Raw genomic sequence first — 16,098 nt, forward strand, 5'->3', positions numbered from 1 at the left:
TCGCTATCATGGATTGTCGTGTTGACAAATTTCCTCAATGGGCAGTTGCTAGATACATGTCCCTCTTCACCACATTTATAACATTTTATCACAGGCTTTGCCCTACTCTTACCCCCGGCTTTCTTTGGGACAGCTTGTTTTGCATAGCGTTGAGCGGTATCTTCTTCCGTTCCATGGGAGTGACTCCTAGATGAGTCTTCCATATGAGAATATGGAGCCTCACTTGCCTTTCTTGCCTTTACCAATCTCTCTGCCTTTAATGCTAGAGCTTGTGCTTGATCGAGGGACCAAATTTGCTGCATCATCAAACAATCCTGGATAGCATTATTGAGACCATTGATGTACCTTGAACTTGTTGATCTTCAGTTTCACCAAGGTAGCACCTCACTTGTAGCCTTATGAACTCCTCTATGTATTCTGAAATGGTCCTATTTCCTTGAGCACAATTCTGAAACTAAATAAATAGGGTCGCAAAAATCTCCCTTTCAAAAGATTATTCATCTACCGCCAAGATCTCACACAAGGTTCTCCTCTTAGTCTGCGATCTTCTTGAAGGCGATGCCACCATGCACCAGCTCCTCCTTTTAGCTTGTATGCAACCAAATGAACTCTACGATCTTTTGGAATATTCATGACCTCAAAGAAAGTCTCCACCTCATACAACCAATCAAGGCACTCCTCAATATCAACATTTCCATTAAAAGTGGGGATCTCAGCTCTCACCTTGTATGTATCCCTCGCATATGTAGAGTTGTGTACTCTCGGATATGTATAGAGACCATGTTCTTCAAGGCCCTCATCATATTCATCACCTTTAGAAGTTTCAGCATACATTGGCCTCCTTGAAGTACGCTGAACAACATGTGGATGAGGTGTTTTTGCTTCAAGACGACTTCCCATTCTTCGACGTCTATCATCTGCCTCCTTTGATGATTCTTCATTGGCAACGGGAGGAACACCCTTTCTTACCATCTCAACTAGCTGATCAAATTTGCGGTTAAGATCTTCACAGAGCGCATGGATTTGTTGATCTACAACATCCACTATTTTCCCCAATTCCTCCATTGCTTGGTGCAGCTCTCAATGAGGAAACCAACAGTTGGACCGGATCAGCGGGGCTCTGATACCACCTGAAGCAGCACAATGTTGTGGAGGAACAACTCCACCATGTTGCTACAACGTGGACAACACAAATGTTGAAGGAACCACTTCAACGTGTTGCGCTAGATATCGCTCTAGGGGCGAGGGCTCTCAAGAGTTCAATCCAAACTCTCAACACACAAGATATAAAACAAGAACACAAAGTTCTCTTTATTGATAGGTAGTGGGTACATAGTCCGATTACATAGGCAGATGTTGGACCTCTATTTATAGGTTGCACGAGTCTTCACTACTTAGCTCTACTTACTAGAGTGTTCTAGAGAACACTACAAATATCCTAGTTACAACTTATACTAGAAGACTCTGGAAACCACTACAACACACATAACCAGAGGACCATATTACCTAGAATATAGTAGCAGTGTGTAGAAGCTAGTATTGGATCTTACTTCTGTTTTTATTTTTATTTTATTTTATCTAATGTCTCTCATCAATGAGCTATCATAAATGGAGTCCCAGTCACAAAATCAAGAAGTGCTCGCCACCACCGCATGTAGGTTGAGGCGAGGACAAGCGGAAACCTACATAATGCTTCAGGACATGGTTACCTACAACTCCCACGGGTAGATTGGGGTCTCCCCACACACTCTTGTTGGTGGAGTTGTGGAAGAGGCCGACGATCTATAAGCGGCAGCAGAGGTGATTGCGTGAGAACCCTAGATCACTTAGGAAGAGGTTTTGCGACATGCTTGGTTTTTTCAGTCCGAAGTCCTCATTGTCCGGAGGATCAAAAGTGAAAATCAATATTATAACACGTTCAGAACAAGGCGTGAGTGAATTATGAAATCCAAAGATAGGACACCACATCACCACTAGACTATAAACAGACTAAACACAATAATCAATAGAAAAACATCCATCTAAATTTCATCGTCATTACCTGCCACCTCCGCTTTTGCGGTGACTCTGGCTTCGCAGCCGACAACCCCCGTGCATCAGGAAAAGGAGAAAGAAATTCACAGTGGTACCACACTTTGGTGTCCTACAAATGCGATCTTTTTAGTGGGGCATAACGTTTTTTGTCAATAGCGAGCCGTCTACGACTGGGCATTTGTCGGGCTGGGCCTAAAAAAGCCCGAACATAAATTCGCAGGCTCGAGCCTGGCCTGACCCGAACTTCAGGCTTACAAATCAGGCCCAAACCCAGCCCGAATAGAGGAAAGCCCGACCCAGCCCGACAAGCACGGTTGAACTAGGCTTAAATCCTGTTTTTTTGCAAGCCTGAGCTCGGCCCGGCCCGACGTTCCGGCTCCAAAATCAAGCCTGGACCCAGCCCGACATGTAAGCCCGGCCTAGCCCAGGATTTTTAGACCGGTCTGGTCGGGCCGTCTGGGCCGGGCTGCCCATGCCTAGCTGTAACAGTAACAGTGAATTTACTTATCCTAAGACCCATCAGCTCAATCTCTTGAACATGGTCATAAGGGTAAAATGTGCTTACATTCATACTAGCTCCATACAAAAGCTTAAGGCTTATATTATTTTTAAAAAGTTAAACTATGTCAAGTTTAACTTTGTTTTTACCAAAAATCATTAACATGCAAAATACAAAATTAGTATCATTAAATAGATAATAATATATGTATTCGTATGGTATCTATAAAATATTATATTAATTGATACTTGATAGATTGTTCTAAAAGTTTGATCAAAATTACTTGGTTTGAGTTTGGTTTTTCAAAAGAGCTTTAAGATTGAGGTAGTATAGCTAAGTGCCTGCGTGCATGAACATATTGTGTTTGAAAAAAAATCTATGGCGCATGTTCCACCTACTCCTAGATAACAATTGACACGAAACATAATAACAGTCATAATAACTACCTCGGTCTCGCCGGAGAGAAAAGGCAACAAAAATGAGAAACCAGAGCAGTCATAGGCGCGCACGACGCCGGCAGATAACCCTTGTATCCTCGACGACGGCGTCCCCGAGGTGCGGATCTAGGAGGGAGGCAGGGAGCCGCAGCCGAGCTGGCAGAGGCCGATTGCTTTGGCCGCGGACCGGCTGAGGCTCAGCGTTGATTACGAGCGGGGATTTCGCGGCGGCGGAGACCCGCCGGCGTGCGCTGCACTCTGAGAGGACCATCCCATCCGTGGCGTTCGGCGCGGCGGCGGTTGGGGTCTACGCCCGCTGGGCCAGGTCGGAGGCCACTTCGTGCAGCTCGCATAGGTTCGTCGTCTTCCTGCTCCTCCCTCCTGCCCACTCTGCACCCTGCGATACGGAGCTGAGCTTACTCGACTTTTCCGCCTCGTCAGGCCACACTCACCTAAACTAGTAGTAACATGATTTCTCGTGGCTCAATTTGATCACGTAAGAGCATCTCTAGTCGCGCCCCCCAAACGGCATCGGATCGAGCGTTTGGGACGTGTTTTGTTCGCGCTGCGTTTGGGCACTTCCCAATCGCGTCCCCAAATAAAATTTCGTAAACTTACAAATTGAGTGAGAATCGCGTCCCCAAATAAAATTTCGTAAATTTACAAATTGAGTGAGATTCGATTAAATTCGTCCAAACTTGCTATATATTACATAGATTCGAACGAAATTCGATTAAATTTAAACTAAACATAATCTAGAAGTACTTGCGGTGGCTGGAGCCGTCGTAGTATTGGTGGAAGTTGTACATGTCATCGGTGACGACCTCCTGCTTGACGCGCTCGTCGGGCTCGTTCTTCACCAGACCGCTTGATCCTGCCTCGTCGTCGTCGGTGAGGTCCACGAGCGGCTTGCCGGTGTCGCGGATGGACATGGAGATCGCTGCGTCGAGGTCGCCCCTCCAGGTGTCCTTGTCGTTCAGCGACGCCTCAAACACCGCGTGCAGCCCTGGGCAGTCCTCGGGGTGGTCGCTACTAGCGATGAGCCGCTGCTGCTGCTCGTACTCCGCCAGCTGCGCCGTCTTCGCCGCTGCCTCGTCGTCCTGCTCCTTCTTCACGTCCGGCTTCGGGATGACGAGGGCGCCGCCACGCCTTTGCTGCTGCCGGCTGCCGCTGCCGTTGCCGCCGTGCCTCGGATTGACGGGCGTCGCCGGCTCCTCCTTCACCACGCGCTTGGGGACGGTGTAGGGCGCAGAGCGGTGCGACGAGGACGGCGTCGATCGGGCTGGTCTTGACGACGAAGAGTTGGAGGAGGACGAGCGGTTGCCAGTGCGCTGCAGGAGACGGTGGCGGTGAGGACGGCGCCTCCAACCTTGGAACGCCCCAGAAGAGGACGCGCCTGTCCCTGTTCCAGCAGTTCGGCCCGCCGACGAGGCCGGTGGTGCTGTGCATCTCCATGTCGTACTTCGCCTGGAAGTAGGCGCCCCACCAGGCGTCGTTGTATTTGGCCACCCAGGTCGGATCAGCCCGCTCCTCGGCGTCGAATGCAGACCGCCGGGCCCTGATGGCGTCCTTCTAGCGCTCCATGCCCGGCGACGGCGGGACGCCTATGCCGTTCACGGCCATCTTCCAGCCGCCGCTACTTGGCAGGCGCATGTCTGGCGGGACGGGATATCCCGTGCGGTACAGTGCCCACGCCTCCTTCACGGTGAGGCTGCCGCGGCCGAAGCCGTTCACCGCGGCGATCCTGCGGGAGGACGATGACATTGGTTGGAACAGCGAGGAGAAGATCTGGGAGCGGCAAGGAGAAGATTTGGAGTGGTGATAGATTGTTATGAACCGCATGCTTAATGTACAGCGGCGGTAGGCGAAGCGGCAGCGGGTCGTTGGACGCAATAACGCCGGCGCGGACGGCCACGCGGCCATGCACGACGAGACGCGTTCCTGCGTCACCTGGGAAAACTGGGACGCCATTAACGTCGCTTGACCAAAGGTAGGCGATGGGTTTTAGGCTTCCGAGCCCCTGACGCGTCGGTCCCGCCACGCCTCGCCTCGCCTCGCTTTTCGTTGTGTCCGGCGTGCCCGGACCGTCCCCTGTGGGGCGGGACGGGCTCGGGGCGTCGGACACCGTATCGGGACGCGCCGGACAAAAAACGGATTTGGTGGACGTGGCTGGGAACGTTTTTTTGACCGGCGCGGCCAAATCCCTTTGGGGGACGGTTTGGGGGACGCCGACCGGAGATGCTCTAAAGTTTAGATCTCTCTCTGCAAACTGCATATGCTGTTAACCAATACCAACTTGGCTGGATGCCTCAGGCCTGGATCCTCCAAATTCACCTCACACGCCCCGAGTATAAACAATTAATTTTGGCTTCTTCACTCACTTCACCACTCTGATTATCACTATGCCTGCACGATGCTTGCTCTGGTATCTTAGTAACCTGATTTTTTGTGGCTCAGTTTGATCATGTAAAGTTTAGATGTCGCTCTGCAAACTGCATATGCTGTTAACCAATACCAACTTGGCTGGATGCCTGGATCCTCCAAATTCACCTCACACGCTCTGAGTATAAACAATTAATTTTGGCTTCTTTACTCGCTTCACCACTCTGATTATCACTATGCCTGCACGATGCTTGCTCTGGTATCTTGGTATTAATAGTGGCAAAAGAAAAGAAAAAAGTTGCTCTTAAGAGCATAGCCGTCGATGCATTTTGAACACATGTAAGTTCTTTAAAAATATATACTAAAAATTCATGGGCGTAATGTATGTCAATATTTATGACAGTTCCCGGAAAAAAATATTTTTATAGCATGCCAATGTGCAACTTTATTAAAAAGTGTGATGATTTGTGTCACCTGCATTGTTTTTGTAGTCGTATTGCAGGATTTCCTTTTTGTTTATGCATAACATGAAGGATTTTATTCTGTATAAAAGTTTTTGGGATTACATTTTTCACCATAAGAGCTTATGTTGTCAGTTCCGATTTGAACACCTGTATTTTGTAGTATGAAAGTTCTCAGAATTACTTGTTGGATCATACACTCCATCCATGATTTTGTTTCTTTAATTTGTGAGTAATTCGAGGTACCTCCAAATAAGATAAGAGCGAGATAACAGTGAACGGAGGTAATACAAGATACTACTGTATGTTGTAGGCTCACCCGGCATGTAAATATAAGGCTTGTTTTATGGTACCTCTTTGGAAGCAAATTTGGTGCACATGAGCATCAGTGCTCTCAGTTTTTAAAATATTTAAAAACTGAATTTCTGCATTTAAAAAAATCATCACATTTATTCCATGAATACATACACATATTCTGAATATTCATGCAAAGTTTCGGTAGAAACTGCATTGTATTTTGAGCTACAAGAAAAAAACAAATTTGTGGCTACTTATAGAGGTATATATTTGTCAGAAATTTGTCTTTTTTTGTATAGCTTAAAATATAACATATTTTTCTTCAAAATTTCTACCGTACCTTCAGAATGTTTATATGTATGTGGGTATTTAATTTCATATTTTTTTAAATTCAAAAAATATGATTTTTAAAAATCAGGATCACTGATGCTCATGTGCCAAATACACTTTTCGCCTTTTACCACTCCTATTGAGGGAGAGGTATGATTTATGGCAATAGCTAGGATTACATGTTTAGATTAGGCCCGGCAGCCCAGCACATAGATAATAAAAAGAAAAAAATTAAGTCCGGCCCAACATCGAGCATACCTTGTCAAAAAAAAAAAAACCCATCGAGCAGACACCCCTGCATCACGAGCACAGGACATCCAGCGGCAGAATCGCTGATCCCTGCCGCCACTAGATCGCCGGCGACCGCCGCGGCCACCAGATCATCCCCGACATGCGTCGCGGTCGAGCACTGCCGACACCAGGTCAGCCCCGTCGCGCATCGCGGGCGAGGGCCGCCGCCACCAGGTCGGCCTCGTGGTGCGTCGTCGGCGAGCGCCGCCGCCACCAGGTAGTCCCTGTCGTGCGTCGCTGGCGAGCGACGACGCTACTAGGTCGACGCCGCCGCGACATCGAGAGATGCCAGAACCATTCTCGCCGCCAGGTACGTGTTCTTTCTGAACTGTCTACACCATGAGATTATTTCTCCCTTTTAGGTGGAAATAGCTCCTTGTTCACATTCTTCTTGTCCTGGGCCACACTGTAAGACTGTTATTTTTAGCTTATGACGTTTGACCATTATGCAATTTATGTGTTAGTTTGGCTCAAGAATTACTATTATCTTGCTTCGGTTGGCTCAGGTTTTCATGTCTACAAAACAACCAGAAGCCAATCTATCTTGCGTGCATCATCTTGGATGTTGCATAAACCAGAAGCTTGACCTTTGAACGATTATGCAAAACCGGGCAAATTATCAGGCTGTGGAATGATTTCATTGATCTTTGAGAATTCTGATTCTATATGGATGATATGTAGTTTTGTAGTACTTATTTCGTGCATCACTAACCATGAATGTTTTGAAAGTATAGACTGAGGCCTCTTTCAGATGTTGCTTAAACTGATCTATGTGGTCAGCTGGAACATAACCTTCAATTGTTTTCCCCTGTCATAATAGAAAGAGCTGAGCATTTATTGGATTTAGAATGTAGCCTACATTAGTGGGAGAAGGAGCTATATAATTACAAATTTGACATGTTGTAGTGTTCGTTTCCCACATGTATCGATATTTAAATGTATAACTTTTGTGGTTACATTGTTTGACAGTACATGAGAGTAACATGTAGCTTCAGAGAATAGAACCTATACTAAACAGCAACCGGTAGCACAACAAAAAATTGGAAGTTTTGAAGGAGGAAGTTACAATTGTGTTGCATCAAAAGAATAATATATACTTATCTGTTCAGTGAAAGGCTAAGAAATTACTGTGAATCTGTTATACTGTTTGAGACAGTTCTGATTTTCAGTCAAAAATTGCATGTTAATTGATTCAAAGAATTGAGCTATGCTCTGCAAGGGGAATGCAGGCAAACCCTCAAGCAAAATACTTGTGTTCTGAGTTATAAAAATTAAACCTTTAGCCTTGTGTTATCTTGATGCCATGAATTGCACCTGAATATAATACTGTTGCTTTTCTAGATGTTGTCATGCCTTCAGAGAATCAGAAGTGAGGACGAAGGATATGAGTTCTATAACGAGTATGCAAAGGTCAAAGGGCTCAGTATTCGCAAGGAGGACGTGAAATATTTGCCAGGCACATGAACTCGGTTCAGGCGGCTTTACGCGGCCTTTAAAGAAGGATACCGTACATTGGCAAACATCGAAAGACCTGAACCAAAAAGAACTCCAAAGGCTCTTACTCGTTGTGGATGCCCAGCTTGTTTAGAGATCGAGCTGAGTGTGGCTACCGTGGAATGGTTCGTGAAGGATTTTGAGGACAGGCATAACCATCCACTCGCTATGGAAGACCAGTCTGCTTACCTATTCTCTCACCGCCGGATGACAGACAGCCAATGTAGTTGGGTATGGGATTATTGGCCAAAATGCTGATGCCAAAGCTTCGCAGTCGGTACCTTTCGCTAAAATATCCGATCACCCACTGTTGCAAAGTGTTGCCCATATTTATACTCCAGTAATGTTCAAGATCGTAAGGAGAAGATCATGAAATCTGATGGATGGGAGATTGGTGAGGTGACCCAGGAAGATGGTAAAGGAGCAGATCATGAAATCTGATAGAATAGCTATGTTGGAATAATGCTGATGGTGTTCTAGTTAAACTGAATTTAATTGGAAGAGTGATTTCATGATGCTTGTTAACTTGTTATCAGAAACTCATGTGAAATAGTTTGAAATAAAATATATTTATGTGATCTCTCCTGATGCTTGTTAAATTATTATCAGAAATTCATGCATAAATTACATGAGCTATGCATGGATGTTCAAACTGCATGAAATTCATGCATAAATTACATGAGCTAATATACTTTCAGAGAAGATTGTATCCAGCTCAAAACAAAACAAAACAAAAAGGATGGAATGTGGCGATATGTAATATATAGAAGAACTGTAACTTGAAACTATTATTTTCAGAACACTGAAAAACATTCAGTAGAGTATAACTATGGAAACATAAGAGGCACAAGGAAAATAGCCAAATACCAATATGAACATTTTTCAATTGGGCAGCAAAACCAAAATAGGCTATAGATTGTTAATATGAACATTGCTAGAAGTTACAGGCAGCAACTAAACGGGCTACAGCTTATTAATGGGCAACTGATTAGCCATTCAGGGCATTTTTCATGAGCTGAAAATATTAGCCTTTTGCAAAAAAAAATAATCTATCCATAACTCAAGACTAAATGACTATACTATTGCACATGTAGGAATAGTTTCACAGTGCAAACTGCTGCTTAGTAATTCATACAGATTTCAACGCTGAAGTGTCAAACACTTTAATACAGCTAAAATCTGTATAAAATAATCTCAGGTTTACACATCCATGGGAAATAGATATAGACATGCCAGAGATAGATGGCAAATACTACCTCTGTCCATAAATAGATGCCAAAAGTTTGTCTCAATTTGAATGTATCTAGCCACGATTTAGTGTATAGATACATCCGAATTTAGACAAATCTTTAGCATCTATTTATGGACGGAGGGAGTACAATAATCTGAAAATTATCAATTAGTGGCTGCTACACTTCAACCATTGCAGATAGAGCAAAGAATATTTCTATATTCTAACTGGACTGCTAAGTATACTTAAGCTCCCACAATCCTAGGCAGGCAGCTCACCTGCACAGAGAGAAGTTCCTGAAACTAACCAATGCCGAGCCGCCAAGGGCGCTGTGACGCGATGAAAGTCAGGCACCTCTCCCCGGCTACCGTTTGGCACCGTGAAGACCTCGGCCGTCTTGGCGAGCGAAAAGGACAGGGTGAGGATCCTGGACAGGATGTTCTTCGGTAAGGGGGCAGTGGAGGGGATGTAGCAAGAGATATCGGGTGGTAGGAAGCGAGGCGGCAATGTCGCCGGAGTTGTGGATCGGCAGCGGCACCCAGCCACCCACCCAGCGAGTTCTCGGTGGAACGAGGGTTATGTCGTCCGGTCCCAGCTAACGTCTGCACATGGGCCTGGGCCGTCTTTCGGGCCGCGTCCGTCTAGTAGGCCGTGGCCCGGCAGGCCTTTTTCTTGTTTGCTGCAAAATTTGGCACCGGTATGATACATACCTCTCACGTTTTGGAGAGAAGTATGAATTCTTTTAGGCCTTTGGATGGAGGAAAATGGAGGGCTGCTATTGATTTTGGGGTACCACAAAAGAACCCAAATATAAAGCAAAAGGCGCCTCTAGACACTTAATAAACAACTTGGTGCCGCCGGCAAATCAGAGACCTAAACCGGCGCCAGAACAGATTAATTCTCTTCTTATGCAGGCTTGGGAGGACAAGACTTTGGTGCCTAGTGTTCGAACATTCGCATGAAGACTGCTGCATAGGGTGCTTCCGACATGCAAAAGAGCTGGAAGATTCTCGGTTCACTTCGAAGATGAATGCTCCAGGCCTGCCGATCAGTTGAATACGATGTGCATTTGTTGTGTCTATGCCCTTTTTCAAAAGCGGCATGGTTTTGCCATCCATGGTACAGCAGGTCAGAAATCTACCCTGCACCACACACCTATATCCCTGATATGATACATGCAATTCTGTCCTCTAGACACTGCATGGCTTCTCTTGAAAAGTTTATACTTATATATGGTGTCTCTGGAAAGCCATGAACGATAATCTGTTGGGCAAGAAAATTCATAAACCTTAAAGGTTTATGCACCTATATGAGCAATTTTACAGCGGGGGTACTGGGGTAGGCTTGATGAAGCTACTCCACTGCACCAGGATGTACCTCAGTGCTGATTCTGTGCCCTAGTTCTACAATAACGAACTTCTCCAAATTCCCAGGTTCATTTTCATTTTCACTGATGTAGCATGCATTGGAGGCCACCAAGATCACCGGGCGGTGCCCGCTGGTATTAAAATATTCTTACAAATTGTTGGCAACAAAGAATGTAGCTAGGTCTACATCTCGGCTAGCTCCAACCATCCAAGCGGAGGCTTTGGGACTGCTCCTTGTGGCCAAATTCAGAAAAGGGCTCTCACGGACAATGCCACATTGGCAGCAACTGTTGCTGCGAAAGATCTTATTCTGTTCTAGGGATGCCAGGAGGGCTTTTCACATCTGGAGGGATTTCAACTTCAAAGCTCATAATCAAGTGCAACTTTTGGAGTCTCCCCATGTCTCCCATGCCGTGCAGCAGGAAAAGAAGAAACAAAGTTGATCCCGTGATCTTTAGAAGCACAGCGGTACCACGCTTTAGTGTCTTACAAATGCGCCTTTCTTCAGTGGGAGGCAACGTTCCTGTCGATAGCGAGCCGCCTATGGTAACTTCATCGATCTTAAGACATGTCGACTCAGTCTCTAGAAGGTGGTCATAAGGATAAGGATAGAATGTGCGTGCGCCGGACAGATGTGAGTGTAGATAATTCGAAAGACAATTGCCACGAAACCGAGTCATAACTACCTCGTTTGTCCGGAGAGAAAAGACAACAAAAAGGGAAACCAGAGGAGTCAGCAGATAACCCCTGTTTCACTCGACAGCGGCGTCTCCGAGGTGCGGATCTGGGAGGGAGGCGGGAGCTGCAGCGGCGCTGGCAGAGGTCGATTTCTTTGGCGGCGGACCGGCAGAGGCTCAGCGTTGATTGCGACTGGGGATTTGGAGGCGGCGGAGACCCGCCGGCGTGCACTGCACTACGAGAGGACCATCCAATCCGTGGCGTTGGCGCGGTGGCGGTTGGGGTCTACGCCCGCTGGGTCAGGTCGGAGGCGACTTCGTGCAGCTCACCTAGGAGGCTAGCTCAGGTTTGTGGTCTTCCTGCTCCTCCCCTCCCTCCTGCCCACTGCACCCTGCGATACGGTGCTGAGCTTACTCAACTTTTCTGCCTCATCAGACCACACTCACCTAAACTAGTAGTAACATGATTTCTCGTAGCTCAATTTGATTATGTTAAGTGTAGATGTCGCTCTGCAAACTGCATATGCTGTTAACCAATACCAATTTGGCTTGGCTGGATCCACCAAATTTACCTCACACGCCCCGAGTATAAACAATTAATTTTGGCTTCTTTACTCACTTCACCACTGTGATTCTCACTCTGCCTGCACAATGCTTGCGGTGGTATCTTGGTAGTATTAATAGTGGCAAAAGAAAACCTTGAGCTCTTAAGAGCATATGCCGTCAATCCATTTTGAACACATGTAAGTTCTTAAAAAATATATACTAAGAATTCATGGGTGTAATGTATTTAATATTTATGACAGTTCCCAGATAGAAATTACTCACTCCTTTTCCATATTAGGTGTCACAATTTTGGATGTATCTATACACAAAATGTGTCTAGATATATCCAAATCAGCGACAACTAATATGCAACAGAAGGAGTATGTTATAACATGCCAACGTGAAATTTTTATCAAAAAATGTGACGATTTGTCATCTGCAAAAAAGGAAACTTTGCAGTCATATTGCATGATTTCCTTTTTGTTTACGCAGACCTTAAAGGGTTTTATTTTCTATATAAGTTTACACTAAATCCATCATTTTGTTTCTATAATTTGTGAGTACTTTGAGGAGTCTCCAAATAAGATAAGAGCACACTTTCTCCCGAAAAGGATAAGATAAGAGCACACACTCTTCACATTTTTTTCGAGAAAACGCAAAGGACTCTTTGCATTTCATTTCATTTTTCGCAAAGGACTCTTCACATTCACAATACAATGAGTAGTACCAAGATTTTGGCTACCGGAATGCATCTTTTAACGCAGGTGGAGGGGGCGTTACAGGTTGTAACAAGAAAATACATGGTTTTACTGGTTTGGAACTTTGTTAATTTGAATGAATTTGCTAAAAAAAATTCAGACAAATACACCAAAAATTGTTGATTTTTCATGGATTTTAATTAAACCAGTTACTGACCCTTGGTAGCTAGTGGAAAAAAACCACCTTGATAAAGTTTTAGTCTCGCTTCTGTCCCACGGGCGTGTTTAATCCAATCTTATCAATATGTTGACTATTTGTTGTGTAACTAAAATTATATATGTTCTAATGCAGCATGATTTTATGCTCACAACTGACATCTTAGCAACCATATATGCACTATCATTTTTCTTAATTAGCAATCAGTCGATTTCATGTTCTTGTTATCCACTTCATATTCTTCTAATGTTTGTCTTTGAATTCAATAAATTGTTTCAGAGAAGTTGCAACCTACAAAGAGCAAGGGCCGTTGAGTTTGTGCCTCCGCCATGTCTAGACACCAAGGTTGGGCGGACCTGCCAGATGCCCTGCTTCATTCCATTATCCCACTGTCAGGTTCCTTCTCAGACCTTCTTTCCTTCGCTGCAACCTGCCGGTCTTGGCGTGCTTCCATCTCCTCGTATCCATTGAAATCTACCCTGTCAGCGCTCTTCCCTCCTATCCTCCTCCAACCAGATATCCCTGTGCGTTCTCCTCATCATCGCCCCTTTGGCGATAAACTTCCATGTCATGTCATTGATCTGGCCAGCCAACACTCACACCTTCGCTGCCAGATCCCCCTAGTTAACCTTTCTAGTGCAAATAATGATCCCCAGAGTCCTCTGGGCAGTTTTTGTTTCGTCGGTGCTTCTTGCGGTCATCTCATCTTCTCCAGAAACAGATCATGCCTTATTGTTGATGCTTTTACAGGTGTTAGTGTTTCACCTCCACAGATACCAGGCGACGAATACACCAAGGTCTACTACGGTGCCCTCACAGCTCCTCTAGCGTCACCCAACTCACATCTACTTGTCAGCAACGAATCACACACTTTCGTTTGGCGTGTTGGTAGTCACTCTTGGTTGAGACCTTCTCCTTGCGGTGAACGGTCAAGCAGATCGTGAACTTCAAAGGCCAGGTTGTTGGCATGAACTCTAGTCATGCGCTCTTTGTTGCGCACTTGGGACCTAAGATTCGCGTACAGGAAGTGTTAGTAAGTTGTGCAGAAATGCCCACCATACGGAATCTTAGCAACCTATGTCTGGTGGCTTGTGGCGATAAGCTTCTCTTGGTCGGGTGTCAGGGATCATTTCCGGCCAGAGGGGATACCTTTGAAGTTTTCCGCCTCGACCAGTCGACTGATAATCCAAAGTGGGTAAAGGTAGAGGAGTTGGGGAATTGGGCGATCTTCATCAGCACAGACAAGCGAAGCCAGCCGTTATCTTGCATGAACCCAGAGAGGTGGGGCGGGAGGAGCAACTGTGTCTACTGTTATTCTCATGATTCTGAACACTGGATTGCATTTGAGCTAGGTAGGCCTGCCTCCAATCCAAGCAACTTCGTCTTTATAAGCTGTGGCAGTGTAGTGCAGCCTATGTGGGTTGTCCCCAGCATGTTCTCCGTATGTATATGACGGTTGATGATGTTTGTACCCCCTTTTTTATGCATTGGCTGTTATGTGCTTGCTGGAGCAAGTGAGTAATTTCTGCTGTAAGAGTGTATAAGGATATTCTGAAATATCGACATTTATGTTGGCGTGACTCTGGTGTTGTAATTTGATTGCACTCAATTTCTTGCCTGTTGGTTCACAATTCATGGCAATGTTGTTCATCTTTCTGCCTCGAGATCTGAACTGATTTCTGGATCAGTGTGCTCCATATTCTTATTTTGAGTTGTGATTTTGGCTCTTGCAGCAGGTTAGATTTTGGTCTTGTATCCATCTGCTTTCCTCTGAACATCCCAATCCTGTTTTCGTCAAACATCGCCGATTCTGTAAACTGTCTTTTAAGAGTTTCATCTGATCATGAATTTCTTTTATCATGATGTCGTAATCTCTCTGTCTTTTGCTTCAGCAAGATCCTGGGCATTACACAGTTGCATATAGTACCCGTTTTCTGGATGTGTTCTGGGCATTACACAGTTGCATGCATGGAACTTATTTAACTTTTATTTTGTACTTTTATATGTTAAAAGACAAAGGGCTTCACTCCGAGCTTATGTTGAAAGTTAACATTTGTAACGTTTTATTCTTTATTATGCTGTCATACTTACTACATCACTGGAAGTAAGTAAAACATACTAGTGTCTACATATATCTAACTTTGGAGCATCTCCAGCTGCGTCCTCTAAACAACGTCGGATCGATGGTTTGGGGGACGTGTTTTCTTCGTGTCGCGATTGGGGGACATCGCTCTCCAGCCGCGTCCCCCAAACGAGTATCCCAAATAAATAAAAGTGCACAGAAATAAATGTTTTCATTTAAAGTTGTTTATGCCATGTCTAGAGGTGTCTTTTGCTTTACATGACGGGCGAGTCTTCAACATATATAGAGTATCTTGGCATTCCGTTAGCTTAAAGGGAGTTTGAATAATGGGTGTAGCATTTTGTGGGCTAAAAATATTTTGTATTAGAGGAACATTCCAAGCTTTTCAGGTTGGAAATTGAAGTCTTTCACAATGGGATGATAAACATAAGGCTGATTTCAAATAAAGGAGCTATCATAAATCGACTCCCAGTCACAAAACCAAGAAGTGCTCGCCACCACGGCATGTAGGTTGAGGCGAGGACAATCGAAAACCTACATAATGCTTCAGCACATTGTTACCTACAACTCCCAGGTCTTCCCACACACTCTTGTTGGTGGAGTTGCGGAGGAGGCGGACGATCTAGCGGCGGGAGGAGAGGTGATGGCATGAGAACCCTATATCACTTAGGAAGAGGTTTTACGACATGTTTGATTTTTTCAGTCCAAAGTTCTCATTGTCCGGAGGATCATAAGTGAAAATCAATATTATAACACATTCAGAACAAGGCGTGAACAAGGCGTGAGTGAATTATGAAAGCCCAAGATAGGACACCACATCGCCACGACTATAAACAGACTAAACACAAATAATCAATAGAAAACATCCATCTAAATTTCATCGACATTACCTTCCACCTCCGCTTTTGCAGTGACTTGGGCTTCGCAGCCGACAACCCCCGTGCAACAGGAAAAGGAGAAAGAAAGTCGCAGTGCGCTTTGGTGTCTTATAAATGTGATATTTTTAGCGGGCTTACTAATCAGACCCGAACCCGGCCAAAATAGAGGAAAACCC

General features: G+C 45.1%; 1 long non-coding RNA gene and 1 other non-coding gene across 2 annotated transcripts; both read left to right on the forward strand.

The window, feature by feature from the left end:
* The first annotated feature begins 6,903 nt into the window (after positions 1-6,903).
* On the forward strand, positions 6,904-8,803 carry LOC127311582 (uncharacterized). The gene is made up of 2 exons (XR_007857762.1): positions 6,904-7,041; positions 8,073-8,803. It is a non-coding gene; the product is annotated as an uncharacterized lncRNA (long non-coding RNA).
* Positions 8,804-11,707: 2,904 nt separating this feature from the next.
* LOC127316280 (uncharacterized) lies at positions 11,708-14,611 on the forward strand. The gene is made up of 2 exons (XR_011749706.1): positions 11,708-11,847; positions 13,241-14,611. It is a non-coding gene; the product is annotated as an uncharacterized protein (transcript).
* Positions 14,612-16,098: the final 1,487 nt, after the last annotated feature.

This window comes from Lolium perenne, chromosome 7, assembly GCF_019359855.2.
Source record: "Lolium perenne isolate Kyuss_39 chromosome 7, Kyuss_2.0, whole genome shotgun sequence".
NCBI lineage: Eukaryota > Viridiplantae > Streptophyta > Magnoliopsida > Poales > Poaceae > Lolium > Lolium perenne.